The sequence below is a fragment of the Oncorhynchus nerka genome, linkage group LG3, assembly GCF_034236695.1.
Source record: "Oncorhynchus nerka isolate Pitt River linkage group LG3, Oner_Uvic_2.0, whole genome shotgun sequence".
Taxonomy (NCBI): Eukaryota; Metazoa; Chordata; class Actinopteri; order Salmoniformes; family Salmonidae; genus Oncorhynchus; species Oncorhynchus nerka.
Genome location: NC_088398.1, coordinates 22904998 through 22924226, shown reverse-complemented (window position 1 = coordinate 22924226; position 19229 = coordinate 22904998). Strand labels below are relative to the sequence as shown.

General features: G+C 45.0%; 1 protein-coding gene and 1 long non-coding RNA gene across 4 annotated transcripts in view; one reads left to right on the top strand and one right to left on the bottom strand.

Moving 5' to 3' along the window:
* The window catches only part of LOC115105038 (beta-1,4-galactosyltransferase 3-like), a 28494-nt gene extending 11908 nt beyond the window's left edge, over positions 1-16586 (bottom strand). The window contains exon 1 of one of the 3 annotated variants that reach the window (XM_029626578.2): positions 16423-16586. The gene's annotated coding sequence lies outside the window, so the exon portion shown is untranslated. Of the gene's footprint in view, positions 1-6501; positions 6527-16062; positions 16356-16422 lie in introns of those variants that run through there. The other 2 variants (XM_029626586.2, XM_065009893.1) reach the window with 2 other exon arrangements.
* Positions 16587-16685: 99 nt separating this feature from the next.
* LOC115105051 (uncharacterized) lies at positions 16686-19055 on the top strand. The gene is made up of 3 exons (XR_003859832.2): positions 16686-16906; positions 18413-18627; positions 18762-19055. It is a non-coding gene; the product is annotated as an uncharacterized LOC115105051 (long non-coding RNA).
* The last annotated feature ends 174 nt before the right edge of the window (positions 19056-19229 follow it).

Below are 19229 nucleotides of genomic sequence, written 5' to 3'. Positions count from 1 at the left end.
CAACAGTTGGGTAGCCTGGCTCGTTGCGAACTAATTTGCCAGAATTTCACGTAATTATGACAACATTGAAGGTTGTGCAATGTAACAAGAATATTTAGACTTAGGGATGCCACCCGTTAGATAAAATACGGAACGTTTCCGTATTTCAATGAAAGAATAAAACGTCTTGGTTTCCAGATGATAGGTCATTAATATGGTCGAATCCGGAAACTAAGGCTCGCATTTCCGTGTGTTATTATGTTATAATTAAGTCTATGATTTGATAGAGCAGTCTGACTGAGCGATGGTAGGCACCAGCAGGCTCATAAGCATTCATTCAAACAACACTTTCGTGCGTTTTGCCAGCAGCTCTGCTGTTTATGACTTCAATCAAGCCTATCAACTCTCGAGATTAGGCTGGTGTAACGAAGTGATGTGAAATGGCTAGCTAGTTAGCAGTGACTTCCGGGTTGGAGCGAGCGGTCGCATCTGCACTCGGTCCGCAGGTAGTAGGTAGTAGTACATTTCATTACATTTCATTATAGTACAACGGTTTGATTTGTCTAATCTTAGCAATTTTTCTTCTTAGCTAGCTACATTGCCGTCTTTGTATCATAGATAATTGCGTAATTATCGTATTTCGTCGTCCTAACGCAGTCTACACCGCCCTGCAGCTAGCTAGCTAGCTAACGTCTACCGATTAGCAGCACAACTTTCACTCAACTGAACGACTTGATTAGTGTAGTGTTAGCTAGCTACATAGTTGTCTTTGCTGTCTTCGTATCCAAGATAATTGTGTAGTTTAGAGTGTGTAGTTTTAGAGTGATTATCTTAATTTACCGAGGTTAGCTAGCCAGCTATTCGTCGTCCTTAACGTAACAGAACTTCCGCACTCAACAATCCGGTCGCATTTCGCTTCGCTCCACAGGTAGTATCACATTTTTCATTTCATTACAGTACAACGGCTTGATTTGTTTGATCGTAGCTAGCTACATAGCTAGCTACATAGCCGTCTTTGTATCAAAGATAATTGTGTAGTCTTGAGCGATTTCCTAGGTTAGCTAGCCAGCTATTGTCGTTCTTTTAACGCAACGTAACGTAAATCAACACTGCTAGCTAGCCAGCTAGCCCCGAATAGCAGCACAGTAGCACAGTAGAAACCATTACACTCAACGGAACGACTTGATTAGTGTAGTGTCAACAACGCAGACACTGCCAGCTAGCCTACATAGTCAACAACGCAGCCTCTGCCAGCTAGCCTACTTCAGCAGTACTGTATCATTTTAATCATTTTAGTCAATAAGATTCTTGCTACGTAAGCTTAACTTTCTGAACACTCGAGACGTGTAGTCCACTTGTCATTCCAATCTCCTTTGCATTAGCGTAGCCTCTTGTGTAGCCTGTCAACTATGTGTCTGTCTATCCCTGTTCTCTCCTCTCTGCACAGACCATACAAACGCTCCACACCGCGTGGCCGCGGCCACCTAATCTGGTGGTCCCAGCGCGCACGACCCACGTGGAGTTCCAGGTCTCCGGTAGCCTCTGGAACTGCCGATCTGCGGCCAACAAGGCAGAGTTCATCTCAGCCCATGCCTCCCTCCAGTCCCTCGACTTCTTGGCACTGACGGAAACATGGATCACCACAGACAACACTGCTACTCCTACTGCTCTCTCTTCGTCTGCCCACGTGTTCTCGCACACCCAGAGAGCTTCTGGTCAGCGGGGTGGTGGCACCGGGATCCTCATCTCTCCCAAGTGGTCATTCTCTCTTTCTCCCCTTACCCATCTGTCTATCGCCTCCTTTGAATTCCATGCTGTCACAGTTACCAGCCCTTTCAAGCTTAACATCCTTATCATTTATCGCCCTCCAGGTTCCCTCGGAGAGTTCATCAATGAGCTTGATGCCTTGATAAGCTCCTTTCCTGAGGACGGCTCACCTCTCACAGTTCTGGGCGACTTTAACCTCCCCACGTCTACCTTTGACTCATTCCTCTCTGCCTCCTTCTTTCCACTCCTCTCCTCTTTTGACCTCACCCTCTCACCTTCCCCCTACTCACAAGGCAGGAAATACGCTCGACCTCATCTTTACTAGATGCTGTTCTTCCACTAACCTCATTGCAACTCCCCTCCAAGTCTCCGACCACTACCTTGTATCCTTCTCCCTCTCGCTCTCATCCAACACTGCCCCTACTCGGATGGTATCGCGCCGTCCCAACCTTCGCTCTCTCTCCCCCGCTACTCTCTCCTCTTCCATCCTATCATCTCTTCCCTCTGCTCAAACCTTCTCCAACCTATCTCCTGATTCTGCCTCCTCAACCCTCCTCTCCTCCCTTTCTGCATCCTTTGACTCTCTATGTCCCCTATCCTCCAGGCCGGCTCGGTCCTCCCCTCCCGCTCCGTGGCTCAACGACTCATTGCGAGCTCACAGAACAGGGCTCCGGGCAGCCGAGCGGAAATGGAGGAAAACTCGCCTCCCTGCGGACCTGACATCCTTTCACTCCCTCCTCTCTACATTTTCCTCTTTTCTCTCTGCTGCTAAAGCCACTTTCTACCATTCTAAATTCCAAGCATCTGCCTCTAACCCTAGGAAGCTCTTTGCAACCTTCTCCTCCCTCCTGAATCCTCCTCCCCCCCTCCTCCCTCTCTGCAGATGACTTCGTCAACCATTTTGAAAAGAAGGTCGACGACATCCGATCCTCGTTTGCTAAGTCAAACGACACCGCTGGTTCTGCTCACACTGCCCTACCCTGTGCTCTGACCTCTTTCTCCCCCTCTCTCCAGATGAAATCTCGCGTCTTGTGACGGCCGGCCGCCCAACAACCTGCCCGCTTGACCCTATCCCCTCCTCTCTTCTCCAGACCATTTCCGGAGACCTTCTCCCTTACCTCACCTCGCTCATCAACTCATCCCTGACCGCTGGCTACGTCCCTTCCGTCTTCAAGAGAGCGAGAGTTGCACCCCTTCTGAAAAAACCTACACTCGATCCCTCCGATGTCAACAACTACAGACCAGTATCCCTACTTTCTTTTCTCTCCAAAACTCTTGAACGTGCCGTCCTTGGCCAGCTCTCCCGCTATCTCTCTCAGAATGACCTTCTTGATCCAAATCAGTCAGGTTTCAAGACTAGTCATTCAACTGAGACTGCTCTTCTCTGTATCACGGAGGCGCTCCGCACTGCTAAAGCTAACTCTCTCTCCTCTGCTCTCATCCTTCTAGACCTATCGGCTGCCTTCGATACTGTGAACCATCAGATCCTCCTCTCCACCCTCTCCGAGTTGGGCATCTCCGGCGCTGCCCACGCTTGGATTGCGTCCTACCTGACAGGTCGCTCCTACCAGGTGGCGTGGCGAGAATCCGTCTCCACACCACGTGCTCTCACCACTGGTGTCCCCCAGGGCTCTGTTCTAGGCCCTCTCCTATTCTCGCTATACACCAAGTCACTTGGCTCTGTCATAACCTCACATGGTCTCTCCTATCATTGCTATGCAGACGACACACAATTAATCTTCTCCTTTCCCCCTTCTGATGATCAGGTGGCGAATCGCATCTCTGCATGTCTGGCAGACATATCAGTGTGGATGACGGATCACCACCTCAAGCTGAACCTCGGCAAGACGGAGCTGCTCTTCCTCCCGGGAAGGACTGCCGTTCCATGATCTCGCCATCACGGTTGACAACTCCATTGTGTCCTCCTCCCAGAGCGCTAAGAACCTTGGCGTGATCCTGGACAACACCCTGTCGTTCTCAACTAACATCAAGGCGGTGGCCCGTTCCTGTAGGTTCATGCTCTACAACATCCGCAGAGTACGACCCTGCCTCACACAGGAAGCGGCGCAGGTCCTAATCCAGGCACTTGTCATCTCCCGTCTGGATTACTGCAACTCGCTGTTGGCTGGGCTCCCTGCCTGTGCCATTAAACCCCTACAACTCATCCAGAACGCCGCAGCCCGTCTGGTGTTCAACATTCCCAATTTCTCTCGAGGCCAACCCGCTCCTCCGCTCTCTCCACTGGCTTCCAGTTGAAGCTCGCATCCGCTACAAGACCATGGTGCTTGCCTACGGAGCTGTGAGGGGAACGGCACCTCAGTACCTCCAGGCTCTGATCAGGCCCTACACCCAAACAAGGGCACTGCGTTCATCCACCTCTGGCCTGCTCGCCTCCCTACCACTGAGGAAGTACAGTTCCCGCTCAGCCCAGTCAAAACTGTTCGCTGCTCTGGCCCCCCCCCCAATGGTGGAACAAACTCCCTCACGACGCCAGGACAGCGGAGTCAATCACCACCTTCCGGAGACACCTGAAACCCCACCTCTTTAAGGAATACCTAGGATAGGATAAAGTAATCCCTCTCACCCCCCTTAAAAGATTTAGATGCACTACTGTTCCACTGGATGTCATAAGGTGAATGCACCAATTTGTAAGTCGCTCTGGATAAGAGCGTCTGCTAAATGACTTAAATGTAAATGTAAATGGTGTGCGCTAATAGCGTTTCAAACATCACTCGCTCTGAGACTTGGAGTAGTTGTTCCCCTTGCTCTGCATGGGTAACGCTGCTTCGAGGGTGGCTGTTGTCGTTGTGTTCCTGGTTCGAGCACAGGTAGGAGCGAGGATGGGCAGTCTGTTTTGATTTTCTATGATTTTGGGGATTTCTATGTGTCAGCCTAGTATGGTAATGAGAGACAGGTGTCATTAGTTGTCTCTGATTGAGAATCATACTTAGGTAGCCTGGGTTGCACTGTTTGTTTGTGGGTGATTGTCTATGTTGATTGCTTGTTTCGGCACAGTTCTCATTAGCTTCATAGTTGTTATTCCGTTTATTGTTTTTGTAGCGTTTCAGTGTTCAGTGTTCTCTTTATTAAAATTCATGATGAACACATACCACGCCGCATTTTGGTCCTCCGATCCTTCTCGCCTCTCCTCTTCAGATGAAGAGGAGGACGACCGTGACAATGAGACTCGAAATTGAGCTCCGGTGCATCCGGTTTCCATTGATCATCCTTGAGATGTTTCTACAACTTGATTGGACTCCATGTCCAATCAATTGAATTTACCACAGGTAATTTGGAAAGGCACAGACACACACACTTGTTTATATAAAAAGGTCCCACAGTTGACAGTGTATGTCAGAGCAAAAAACAAGCCATGAGGTCAAAAGATTTGTCCGTAGAGCTCCGAGACAGGATTGTGTCAAGGCACAGATCTGGGGAAGGGTACCAAAAATGTTTGCAGCATTGAAGCTCCCCAAGAACACAGTGGCCTCCATCTTTCTTAAATGGATGAAGTTCGGAACCACCAAGACTCTTCCTAGAGCTGACCGCCCGGCCAAACTCCGGAATCGAGGGAGAAGGGCCTTGGTCAGGGAGGTGACCAAGAACCCGATGGTCACTGACAGAGCTCCAAAGTTCCTCTGCAGCACTCCACCAATCAGGCCTTTATGGTAGAGTGGCCAGACGGAAGCCACTCCTCAGTAAAAAGGCACATGACAGCAAGTTTGAAGTTTGCCAAAAGTCACCTAAAGGACTCGCAGACCATGAGAAGCAAGATTCTCTGGTCTGATGAAACCAAGATTGGTCTGAATGCCAGGCATCACGTCTGGATGAAACCTGGCACCATCCCTACGGTGAAGCATGGTGGTGGCAGCATCATGCTGTGGGGATGTTTTTCAGGTGCAGGGGGACTAGTCAGGATCGAGGGAATGATGAACAGAGCAAAGTACAGAGAGATCCTTGATGAAAACCTGCTCCAGAGCGCTCAGGACGGTTGACCTTCAAAACAGGAGAACGACCCTAAGCACAGTCAAAACAACGCAGGCGTGGCTTCGGGACAAGTCTCTGAATGTCCTTGAGTGGCCCAGCCAGAGCCCAATCGAACGTCTCTGGAGAAACCTGAAAATTATGTAGCTCTACAGCGACGCTCCCCATCCAACCTGACAGAGCTTGAAAGGATCTGCAGAGAAGAATGGGAGAAACTCACCAAATACAGGTGTGCCAAGCTTGTAGTGTCATACCCAAGAAGACTCGAGACTAATCGCTGCTAAAAAGGTGCTTCAACAAAGGACTGAGTAAAGGGTCCAATCTACTCATCACATTACAAATAGTAGGCTCTTACATAAATCTGCAAATGCGATGATGCATGGAATGCTATATTATAATGGTGCATTTTGATGGTGAAAATGTGCTTCCCCAAACTTGAAACTCATGCTCGGCCTATGCTAGTGATTGGCTTTGTTTCTCATCTTCAAAGTGCACAGTAAGGATACACGTCCTTGCATCCTCAACTTACATTTATTTATTTACATTTTCTAAATGTGATTGTCATTCTGAGCACCGTGGGTGGACGCCCTATTCAGGTTATGCACCCAATGCACATGGGTTCGGTACATTTCTCAAATGTCTGGTAAATTAAAGTGCTGCTGGTCAAATGTCCGGTTCCACATTTACATAACAGAAGCCCTGAAAACCCTGATATGCATGTGTGAGATCTGCAAATGTGAGCACATCAGTTTCAACAGAAATCTCCCTTACCCAGCCTTTTCAGCTTCAATACTCCTTAATCTCCAGACAATGAGGAAACAAGTTCATTACACACACACAGAGACAGACAGAGACACAGAGAGAGAGAGACAGACAGACACAGAGAGAGAGAGAGACAGAGACAGAAACAGAGAGAGACAGAGAGAGAGACAAAGAGAGAGACAGACAGGGAGACAGAGAGAGAGAGAGAGAGAGAGAGAGAAATGGAAAGACAAGAGGGTGAGAGCATGACATGAGTCAGCAAAATGTGGAGATACTGGAACAGGAAGGAGAGTTAGAAAGGGGGAGGGAGTGAGGAGAGGAAGAAGGAAAAAAAACATTTGCTTTTGATGAGTACTTTTTTTCTTTCAACTTTAAATATGAGCAGGTGGAAGGTGAAACTTCAGGTAGTCCTCTCAAATGAGTGTGGCCAGCAGCATCATATAGACAGCAACCATATAGGCATAGTGGCTAAATCCTTAGAGCAAACATGATACCCTTCATTTACTATGGTTTCAATGCACACTATACTGCCGCATGTCCAATGTCCATTGCAGTTTCACAGGTGTTAACATGAATAGTCAGCTGATCAACAGGGTGTGTATAGTATCATCCCAGCCCGGTTAAGCTCTCAGGGGCCGTATTGACTTGAAATGGGATATAGGGTTGCTGCCTGGGATTTAGTGTAGCAGGACAACTTGGCAGCTGGCAACTCCCTTGACAAAGCCAGGGCCTTGCCTTCTCAGCACACATATAAAAAGAGCCAGTGACTTGATTTCGATGCCCCTGTTCCTCAGGCTATGTGAGGGAATCTGAGAATGACAAAAGGAGAGGGAGAGAGGACGCAGAGTAGGCCCAATGCAAGTAGCTAGTTTAGTTGTCTCACCAGCATTCAATCTAGGCTACATTCCCTCTCTCTCGAGTCCCGACATTTGAAAGTCAAAGAGGTAGAACTGGCATGACTAGCTCATGCAGGCCCGAGTCGGCCAAAACAAATATCTTCCCTCCAGTGTTCTTCCACCTCCTCACGTCGCCCCCTCCTCCTCAGACAGTACAGCAGCACACACTTTAAACTGAGTGATGGCAGCTATGGAAGATTACAGGCAAGATATGGGACAATCCTTTTCTGCCTGGAGCCATCACTATTACATGTATACTGTATGTACACATGCATACTCGCACACACTGGAATGGATGAGAGAATAGTAGTCATCGAGGGGGCTGAGGGTAGAGAGAGAAACGAGGTGGGGATGGATGGAAGGGGGGGCAGAGAGCGAGAAGTATGCGAAATGTATATATAAATCATTATCTAAGGATCTCTGTTAGCGTAGCTGGTTATTCAGGATCCCACACATGCGCAGCCCATAGCCATGCAGCCAGCCAGCCGACCAGTCTGTCGCCAGGCACAGGGGACCCACTAAGAGACCCGCAGTCCCGGGGGAGGGGAGCAGTCAGCCAGCCAGCTCAACAGACTGCTGGGAAATACAGAACGACGACACCCCCCCCCCACACAGCAAAAAGCAAAGACAGGCAGCGCAACAGAAGAGAAGAAAAGAGTGGCGGAAAGTAGCCAAGTACTCGAAAACATCTGGTGCGTGTCTGTCCCAAAGGAGAGCTGCAGAGCAGCAGTGGGGGTGTAGGAGTGGGAGGAAGAGGATGGGGTAGAAACAGTTGATAGGCCTTGCGTTAGTCTGCTGCCAAAGCCTTAACCTGCCGAAGCAGAGCGGGATGCCAGACACGAAAAGAAGGATGAGGGACTGGAGCGATGCCATGTTCGTCTGATTAGAGGAACGCGTACTATATCCATCCATCCGTCAGCTGTGGAAGACTGTGCTCTCCAGCTTTAACCTTGTGATCTCTGTAGTCTGCAAATCTGCTCCAAAACAGCTTTGAAGCTTGGGCGGAAAAGGCCCTCAAATCCTTGCACTCTATTCAGAACCATTCAGTTCTCCACACTGAAGATCGGCTCCACTTAGAGTCATGCAGACTTCTGCTACCTCAGGATTGTCAAAAGAACCTTACCAACATATCACCTGCCACCAGTGTTCCATTACGAAGCAAACTGCCACAAATACTATACCTGTCAAGCCTGTCTGATGAAGTTACTGGTCATATCCACTGCATTATCTAGTGTCACTAGCTCATTCTTTATCTATTGCCATGAGTCACAAGACGTCTCTATGTGTCACCTCTTGCTCAACAAAGCTGTTATCACCCTGTGTGAGGGTATAGGAAGAAAGATACGATATGAACAAAGCTTACAGAAACCATGTGAGGGGAAAGAGTAGACGAAACAGCTCTCCCCCTCGGCTCACTACCACTCTCAGGTGTAAGGTGACAATACACAATAGGGAGACACTCCAGGCACAAACTGCTACAGACCTATATCCATCCTACCCTGCCTTTCTAAGGTCTTCGAAAGCCAAGTTAACAAACAGATTACAGACCATTTTGAATCCCACCGTACCTTCTCCGCTACGCAATCTGGTTTCAAAGCTGGTCATGGGTGCACCTCAGCCACGTTCAAAGGTCCTAAACGATATCTTAACCGCCATCGATAAGAGACAATACTGTGCAGCTGTAGTCATCGACCTGGCCAAGGCTTTCTACTCTGTCAATCACCACATTCTTATAGGCAGACTCAACAGCCTTGGTTTCTCAAATGACTGCCTCGCCTGGATCACCAACTACTTCTCCGATAGAGTTCAGTGTGTCAAATCAGGGGGGCCTGCTGTCTGGGCCTCTGGCAGTCTATGGGGGTGCCACAGGGTTCAATTCTCGGGAAAACTCTCTTCTCTGTACACCTCAATGATGTCGCTCTTGCTGCTGGTGATTCTCTGATCCACCTCTCCGCAGACTACACCATTCTGTATACTTCTGGCCCTTCTTTGGACACTAACTAACCTCCAGGCGAGCTTCAATGTCATACAACTCTCCTTCCGTGGCCTTCAACTGCTCTTAAATGCAAGTAAAACTAAATGCATGCTCTTCAACCGCACCTGCCCATCTGTCCGTCCATCACTACTCTGGACGGTTCTGACTTAGAATATGCGGACAACTACAAGTACCTAGGTGTCTGTTTAGACTGTAAACTCTCCTTCCAGGCTCACATTAAGCATCTCCAATCCAGAATCGGCTTCGTATTTCGCAACAAAGCATCCTCATGCTGCCAAACATACTTTCGTAAAACTGACCATCCTTGACATCGGCGATGTCATTTACAAAATACCCTCCAACACTACTCAACAAATTGGATGCAGTCTATCACAGTGCCAACTGTTTTGTCACCAAAGCCCCATATACTATCCACCACTGCAACCTGTATGCTCTCGTTGGCTGGCACTCACTTCATACTCGTCGCCAAACCCACTGGCTCCAGGTCATCTACAAGTATTTTCTAAGTAAAGCCCCGCCTTCTCAGCTAACTGGTCACCATAGCAGCACGCACCCGTAGAACGCGCTCCAGGCAATTAAAACATTAGCATACACAGTGTGAAAAAAAGTGTCAGCATATTAATGAGGGCTAGCGCCCTTGTCATAGCAACCCATGGCAACACACTGGCCATTCATTGTCATTGCAGCTGGTACATGTCTCTTTAGCTGCTCCCTCAGGTCTGAGTCCACTGGGACAGGCTCACCGCTGAAGAGAAAAAAAGAAAAATAATTGTCTACAGCTTCTCCTTTACTGTCTACTGCTGCTTGGGTAGTAACTAGTTTGAGGAGTTTCCATAGTGCAAAGTTTATTTGTGGCACAAGCACCCACACACACCTCTGGGACAGCACTCATTGCAACCATGATGACAAGCTGCACGGCTCAGTAGCTAAGCAATGACAACCATAGGGACCAACCAGAAAAACTGAGGATAACCACATAAACATAACAAAAAAGGGCACTAAGAGTCACACAGACATGAACGGCGAATGTGTTGCCTTTCCACCGCTACTATCATTCCAGAGTACTGGACAGAAAACATATAGATGGCAGCCTGGGACAGGTTCAACATCATTGTTAGATTGTGTTGGGGGAAAATGTAATGTCTTGCCCTGATTGGACAGAAAGGGAGCAGGGTCAGCAATGGATCTGACAAATAGGAAGGCTAACACTAATGAAACAGCCACAAGTATCAACAGGCATAACAAGTTGCCTTGTCACCAAGGGCAAGTGAACTGAGCATTCGTGCAAGTTGAGCTTACTCTGTGGTTGTTCCATTGGGCAGGTGACAGTTTACACTGAAAACAACCACACAACATAAAAATGTGTGGTTCATTCACTACGTTCATATAAAAGACAGAATATTACATTTCTGCATGTAAGTGATCATATCTGACAGGCAACCAAAAGCCTACTCCTTACTTGGCTAATGGGCAAGTGCACTTCAGACCATAAAAGGGATACTTCAGGATGTTGTCAACCAAGCCCTTTATCTACTTCCCCAGAGTCCAATGAACTTGTGGATAGCATTTCTATGTCTCTGAGCGCAGTTGGAAAGAAATCGCTAACTAGCGTTTGCACAATTGCTAACTAGCGTTAGTGCAATGACTGGAAGTCTATGGTAACTGCTAGGATACTAGTAGATACCATAGACTGTGTCATTGCGCTAACACTAACAAAACGACCTCCAACTTCCTTCATACTGGATGCAGAGACATAAAATGGTATCCATGAGTTCATCTGACTCTGGGGAAGTAGTAAAAGGGCTTTGTTACAAAAATCCGGATTTTTGTAATGTCCAATACATGTTAAATGGTAGCAAATGAATGGTTACACAGCACTGGTTGGCTGATTGTGTAAACAGTAGTTCGCTAACTGTTGTAAAATCCTGTTTTTGCATATTCAGCATCAAACTGTAGGAGAAGAACAAGCAATCATTGCAGTCTCTTCCACAAATGGAGAGCAACCATCCCCCCTGTGTTCCAATGGCACATTGTGTTTGCTAATCCTAGTTTATCATTTCAAAAGGCTAATTGATCATTAGAAACCCCTTTTGCAATTATGTTAGCACCGCTGAAAACTGTTGTGCTAATTAAAGAAGCCAATAAACTGGCCTTCTTTAGACTAGTTGAGTATCTGGAGCATCAGCATTTTGTGGGTTCGATTACAGGCTCAAAATGGCCAGAAACAAATACCTTTCTTCTGAAACTCGTCAGTCTATTCTTGTTCTGAGAAATGAAGGCTATTCCATGCGAGAAATTGCCAAGAAACTGAAGATCTCGTACAACGCTCTGTACTACTCCCTTCACAGAACAGCGCAAACTGGCTCTAACCAGAATAGAAAGAGGAGTGGGAGGCCCGGTGCACAACTGAGCAAGAGGACAGTACATTAGTGTCTAGTTTGAGAAACAGACGCCTTACAAGTCCTCAACTGGCAGCTTCATTAAATAGTACATGCAAAACACCAGTCTCAATATCAACAGTGAAGAGGCGACTCCGGGATGCTGGTTTAGTGTGTTCTTTTGCCCATCTTAATCTTTTATTTTTATTGGCCAGTGACATATGGCTTTTTCTTTGCAACTCTGGTTTAGCTAACACAATGTGCCATTGGAACACAGGAGGTATGGTTGCTGATAATGGGCCTCTGTACACCTATGTAGATATTCCATAAAATAAAAACAATCTGCCGTTTCCAGCTACAATAGTCATTTACAACATTAACAATGTTTACACTGTATTTCTGATCAATTTGATGTTATTTGAATGAACAAAGAAAATGTGCTTTTCTTTCAAAAACAAGGACATTTCTAAGTGACCCCAAACTTTCGAACAGTAATGCATGTCTGTACAGACCAGAGCTGAGTTCAGTATGTTTTTACATTCTGGAACGTTCAATTGATCGCAAACAGTGCCGTACTGAACGACCAGCTGAAAAACAGTGAGGGGTTGGGTTGAGGTTTTCGGGAACGCTGTCAGCATGGCCACTGCCCTTTAAATACATCACTCATTGCTTCAAGCCACACCCACCAAATGGGAGGAATCGTACCTCAATGTCTGTTCAAGAACGTTTTGGGGATTAGTGTCATTCAGTACAAACAGTTACGCAACGTTGCAAACGTTCACGCGAACTAAACGCACCAGAACAGGATTTCACAAACTCGGCCTTGGGGTCCCCCCTGGGTTCACGTTTTGGGGTTTTCCCTAGCACTACACAGCGGATTCAAATTAATCAAATGAGTGATTAGTTGGTTATTTGAATCTGCTGTGTAGTGCTTGGGCAAATACAAACAAGTTTGGAAACTCTGTGATAGGATCTTGCTGTTCAGCAGACATCTGCATTAATAAAGTCAGGCTCTTATCCCATGAACACCACAGAGTCCTATAATACAGTCCCCTCTGCAAGTCTAACGTTAGAGCCAGTATTCACTCAGTCAACCTGACAGCTCTTGTGACGGGGTCGTTGTGGCCATTTCTCACTCTGGAAACTATTTAAAACAGAGAGGAGAATAGGGAGTAAGGTTTGCCCAGCTCAAATGACAGAGCAGGTTTTATTATTATTTATTTTTTAACTAGGCAAGTCAGTTAAGAACAAATTCTTATTTACAAAGACAACCCACTGTTCCCCGGTAGGCTAACTGCCTTGTTCAGGGGCAGAATGACCGATTTTTACCTTGTCAGCTAGGGATTCGATCAAGCAACCTTTCGGTTACTGGACCATCGCTCTAACCACTAGGCTACCTGCTGCCCCTTTTGTCCACCTTCAAAAGATGGCAAACAGCCATGGCTGGGCAAATATAGAAAACAAAAGACAGACCACTTTCTGAGCTTGATTGCACAAACTGTTTTTAAATTACATTCACTCCCTCCTAATCCTGTTTACAGAGAGGCTGCTAGGTGGATTTAAAATGATCCTGGTTCAGGAACTGTACACAGGATACTCCTAAACCTTGAGTATACAAGTCTTCCATCATAGCTGGTTGATTTAGTAAATTCAGGCACTTCTGGATGTTAAAAGTTTTTTAAATTTAAACCTCTTGAAACTGCTTCTTATCTCTGAATATGTTCTTCACTCTGTCTGGAAACAAGATCTAAGAGTCTGAGACCATAGGACTTAAAGAAATTAAACATTTTTATTGGTTTCCCCATATACCCGAGGGGAAATGTCATTGCCACCACTTCATAAAATGTGCTATTTTAGTTGAAAAGGAAATTACATAAAATTGTGCCTAAGGTAGTTTTGATTACATGTATTTATCATTGTCATGTCTAAATGTCCATATAGGCCTTGAAGATACTCAGAAACATGTATTTACCACATTAAAATTGTAATATTTTACATTATTTTAGGAATTATCTTAAGAACAAGCATACAAGGTTCACATACAGCAAAAATAATCAATATCAACTGTAATTAATACACATTTGCTTCAAATATGTACGGTGATAGTAATGACTTAGCATTGTGGTAATGACACTGTGGTGGAAATGGCATTTCATATAAAACTGATGAGAAATACCATTAAACATTTTAATGTCACAGTAGTATGTTTCATTTTGTTGAAGATACAGAACAGACCATTAGTTCCGATTCATCCCAAAAGTGTTTGATGGGGTTGAGGTCAGGGCTCTGTGCAGGCCAGTCAAGTTCTTCCACACCAATCTCAACAAACCATTTATGTATGGGACCCTCGCTTTGTGCGCGGGGGCATTGGCCCTTTACTGTTTCAGCATGACTTCTCCAAACTTTTGCCACAAAGTTGGGAAGGCAAAATCGTCTATAATGTCGTTGTAAGCTGGAGGGTTAAGATTTCCCTTCATCGGAACTAAGGGGCCTAGCCCGAACCATGAAAAATAGCCTAAGACCATTATTCGTCCTCCACCAAACGTAAGGTTGGCACTATGCATGGGGCAGGTATCGTTTTCCTGGCATCTACCAAATCCAGAGTCATCCGTTGGACTGTCAGATAGTGAAGCATGATTCATCACGCTACAGAATGCGTTTCCACTGCTCCAATGGCAGAGAGCTTTACACCACTCCAGCCGACGCTTGGCATTATGCATGGTGATCTTATGCTTGGGCGGGGCTGCTCGGAAATGGAAACCCATTTCATGAAGCTCCCGACGAGAGTTATTTTGCTGACGTTGCTACCGGAGGCAGTGCAGAATTCGGTAGCAAGTGTTGCAACTGAGGACAGGTGATTTTTACGCGCGTCAGCACCCGGCAGTCCCGTTCTGTGAGCTTGTGTGGCCTACCACTTGTAGTTGAGCCGTTGTTGCTCCTAGACGTTTCCACTTCACAATAACAGCACTTACAGTTGACCAGTGCTGCTATATCAGGGCTTACATTTTATGAACGGACTTGTTGGAAATGGTGGCATCCTATGACTGTGCCACATTGAAAGTCGCTGCTCTCTTCAGTAAGGGCCATTCTACTGTCAATGTTTGTCTGTGGAGATTGCATGGCTGTGTGCTGAATTTGATTCACCTTTCAGCAACGGGTGTGGCTGAAATAGCAGAATCCACTATTTTGAATGGGTTTCCACATACACTATATATACACAAAATTGTCCTTGTCCTCTCCTTGGTTGATTTAGGGGGCATCTCATAGAAAATAATTGAAGTCAGTAATAACCATAGTAAGTCACATAAATAGACATCACAATCACTCCATCATCCTAACATAATACAAAATGTAATAGCAAATAAGTGTTCAATTTCAACTTAATCATATACGCAATTAGTCTTTTCAGGTCTTAAGGTTAGTAAAAATGTATGACCTAATACATTTCGTCATTACCACATTCTTTCCTTACCATCACAGTTCATTATGTGGTGGTAATCAAGTGTGGTGGGAATGACATGCTAACTCCAGTTGAACAGCTAGCATACAATGTATCCTAAATAAATAATCAAAACTATTTTTTTTAAATGTAACAATTTGTTTTAATTATAGCCTACTTGGTAATGACATTCAATACAAATATTATATTTACCTTAATTTTTCTATAATTTCCCGGCATCAAAATGTGAATTTCCCTCCATGTGCTCAGCTGTCACTATTCATATACATGGTAACAAAGTACACACTTGAAAAAAACAAGATATATTTGCTTGTCGTGGTGGTAACGACAAAATACTTAAACCATATTGTCTGTCTAATTGTTTTTTAAAGTAACAAATGGCTTATGCACTTCTAATATGCAGGTAGCCTAGTGGTTAGAGCGTTGTGCCAGTAACCGAAAGGTTGCTAGATCAAATCCCCGAGCTGACGACGTAAACAAAAAAAGTCGATCTGTCCCTGAACATGGCTGTTAACCCAAAAGTTTACGGTTATTTTAGTCTTAATAAAGGTTGTGAAAGAAAAAAAATCTACAATTCACATTCTCTCTCTAAAATCTAACATATTTGCTAAATCCGTCACTGTAAATAAGAATGTGTTCTTAACTGACGGGTCTGGTTAAATAAAGATGAAATAAAACAAAATCACCCAGCTATTCCTTTGGAATAAGATTTTTTTGCTTGGTCACAGACATGAACAGATGCAACAATACCATGTAGCCTGCCCACTCACAAACACTCTATGGTGTTCAGTAAATTAATCCGTTTTGTGTTTTTACATTATTAGACCATTCAAGACTTACTTTAGATTTTGTACGAGAGTCATGATGATGTAACCAAAGATTCCACCATTTCTGGCGTAGCTAATTTACCTGGGCTCGAGCCTTGCCTCAACAACTCTTGTTAAAGCGGCCACAATAAATATTTAACATTTTAGATAGCCAACATTAGCTACGGACTAACTAGCAAATGTGACGGAGAAACAAGCAAAGCCGGAAAACTAACGTCACTGACTCCACTTCCTTCTGCTTTGCTAGCTTGCTAACGACTAGCTAACTTATTTCATACACGGTCATGATTTGTTAAACGTAACGTTGCTGGCTATCCAGTTAGCATTATTAGCTAGTTAGCTAGATAAAATAAATAAACTGTGGCCAGCTTACCAACTAAACGCACGAGACGGTGTTTACCATTCCACCCCTCTTGTTCGTGGATAGCTTAATGGTTCCTTTCCTAATTTATTCCATGCAACAGAATTACTAAACATCACTTTCACAATTCGAGTTGCTCCAGGGTTGCGTTTCGAAGTTGAAATGCGGCTTCTTCAGCCACACTTCACATGTAGAACCAGTACAGGAAGTGATGTACACAGCTGTTTGGTTTTGCTTGTAGTAATGAATGGTAACGTCGGCAGAGACTTTAAGAGTTAGTTTAGCGCACCTCCTCGAACCTTTTCGTGCTGTATGCATGTCCTGATTTTCACCACGACTTGCTGTTTTGGTTTCACAATAATTAAATGAACGCACCGACAATACAATTGAATGGGGTGACGTTGGGTAGTACACAGTGACATAACGACCCTTTTGTGTTATGGGTTACTGAATATAGAACGAGGAAAACACGATATGCTTGACTCGATGAGACATGGTAAATATAAATTACAGAAATTGTGTAATACAAATTACATTTGTTTATTTAGACCTACTACTGTATCTTTCGTACACGTTCTGAGCTGTGCTTTTATGTAGAAATTGTACTTTCAAATAAAATATAGATTTGATACCAAATGGCAGATGGGAGAAAATACTATTGTAATAGGTGTGTTCTAGATTCTAGAATGGTGCATCACTCATCTCTTAGTTGAAAATCAAGTGTAAACCAATTGTGGTCATAGCCAAAGTACTGACTTTTTGGCGTATTTCAACACAAAACATCTTATTTAAAAGGTAAGGAATCCACTCAATAGTTCAGTATTCTACGTTATGGGACTGGGTAGTTGTTAAATGTAGGTTAAATTACTGGTCCACTGGCAGGAGTTAAATAAAGGCAATGAAGTGGTTACCAAAATTAATAGCCTTTTCATGATCACTAACATAACTAAACTAAATATATTTCGATAATCTGACAAATAACTACATGCCACCTTAAGGTGATGGATTGATCCTCTGAAACTGTAGTTATGAACAAATAGTTATGGCCGTTAGTGATCACACACACATTTGAATTTGGTTGTCCAAACCCTTCTTCAGAATGTCCAAGCTTCCACCTCTTCCTCAGTTCCACTCCTGGAAGCCCCAGTCCACCTTGGATGCTGTAGTGTCAGCAATGTGGTGCAGTCTCTGCCCTGGTCAAAGGATGCTCCCCAGTGGCGGATTTAGGTATGGGCGATATGGGCTGCCGCCCTGGGCGCTCATCTTGCCAGGGGAGGCACAATTTTGGGGGGAATGGTGACATTTGCACGTCACGTCAATGATTTCATGTCACTGTGGGTCAATTAACCTTGTCGGAGTGAGCGCCCTGATTCTAGTTTGTGAGCTAGGCAGGCTAGAGGCCGTTCTACAACAAAAAAGTCTGAGATCCACAAAGTGGCACTTCTCATACAAATCATTTGATGAGCCTTTGAGTGATGATTTGAAGAAGCTGCAGGTGACATTTTTCAATGTCGTTGTTGATGCTGCCCTTCAGGAAAGATTTTCCACATTGGAAAATGTGGGAGAGAAGTTGAGTGCGGTCAACCTTCCAAAGTCTCTCAAATGAGAAGCTGACAGAACAACAAGGCCCAACTGCACTTTTTTTTTTAACTAGGCAAGTCAGTTAAGAGCAAATTCTTATTTTCAATGACGGCCTAGGAACAGTGGGTTAAATGCCTGTTCAGGGGCAGAACGACAGATTTGTACCTTGTCAGCTCAGGGGTTTGAACTTGCAACCTTCCGGTTACTAGTCCAACGCTCTTAACCACTAGGCTACGCTGCCGCCCACAACTATAAAGAACACTCAAACTTGGATGGCAGAGAGCTTGCACAGGAACTGAAGAACTTGACATCTTAAACAATGACCCTGCTTGAGCTGCTGATATTTATATACGAAAGAGATCTCTCGGAAATGTACCCAAATTTGTGGACTGCTCTCAGAATTTTTGTCTTATTCTTTCAGTGACCGTAGCTGAAGCAGAGAGGAGCTGAAGGGGGGGGGGGGATTCACCCAGTGAGCCATACCAGCCAGAACCGCCACTGATGCTACCAAACCATGACCTGGGACCAATCTTCGCCAAGATGTCACAGGACCTGGAGTCTGTAACCATTGACCTCTACACCAACTACCTTGACCCAGTCACTGACCACCTGCCCATGTTTCCCATTAGGACACAAGTGGGTACTAATTCCAATTGATATACTGTATAAGGTGCCTTTTACTTTCTAAACCACAATCTTGCCCTTAATAGTTAATGTCCATCTCCAGAGAGCTTGACTAACAGAAAGTCTTTCTCCCCTTGTGGTGTAAGGCTGAACTTCAACCTGAGGCTGAACTGCTTTGAATCATGGGCAGACACAGAGAGGGAAAGAAGCCGCCATGTCCCCTCTAACGGAGGACCCCGCATCAGTGGTGCCTAGACTATTCTTGGCGCTCTGTTCCTAGTCAGATGCTCTATGACCAACAGTCACTTTATCTATCAAATGTATGGCTACCACTGCAGATGACCCTGGGCATGTTAGTGTGTTTGTCTTGTTACATCACTAGACTTTAAACCAGTATGTATATTTCAGTCCACATGAACAATAAAGACCAACTATGCATACTTTTCTTACATTTTTATGGAAAACTTCTTTAATATGTTTTAGAGTACTGTTTAATCAGTGAGTACATTACAGGTACAAACTCTCGGCCATTATACTAGCTACAGTCAAGTAAAACATACTTTAGAACCTGCAGAGCACATAAAGACAGTCCATTCACTATGTGTGTGTGTTAG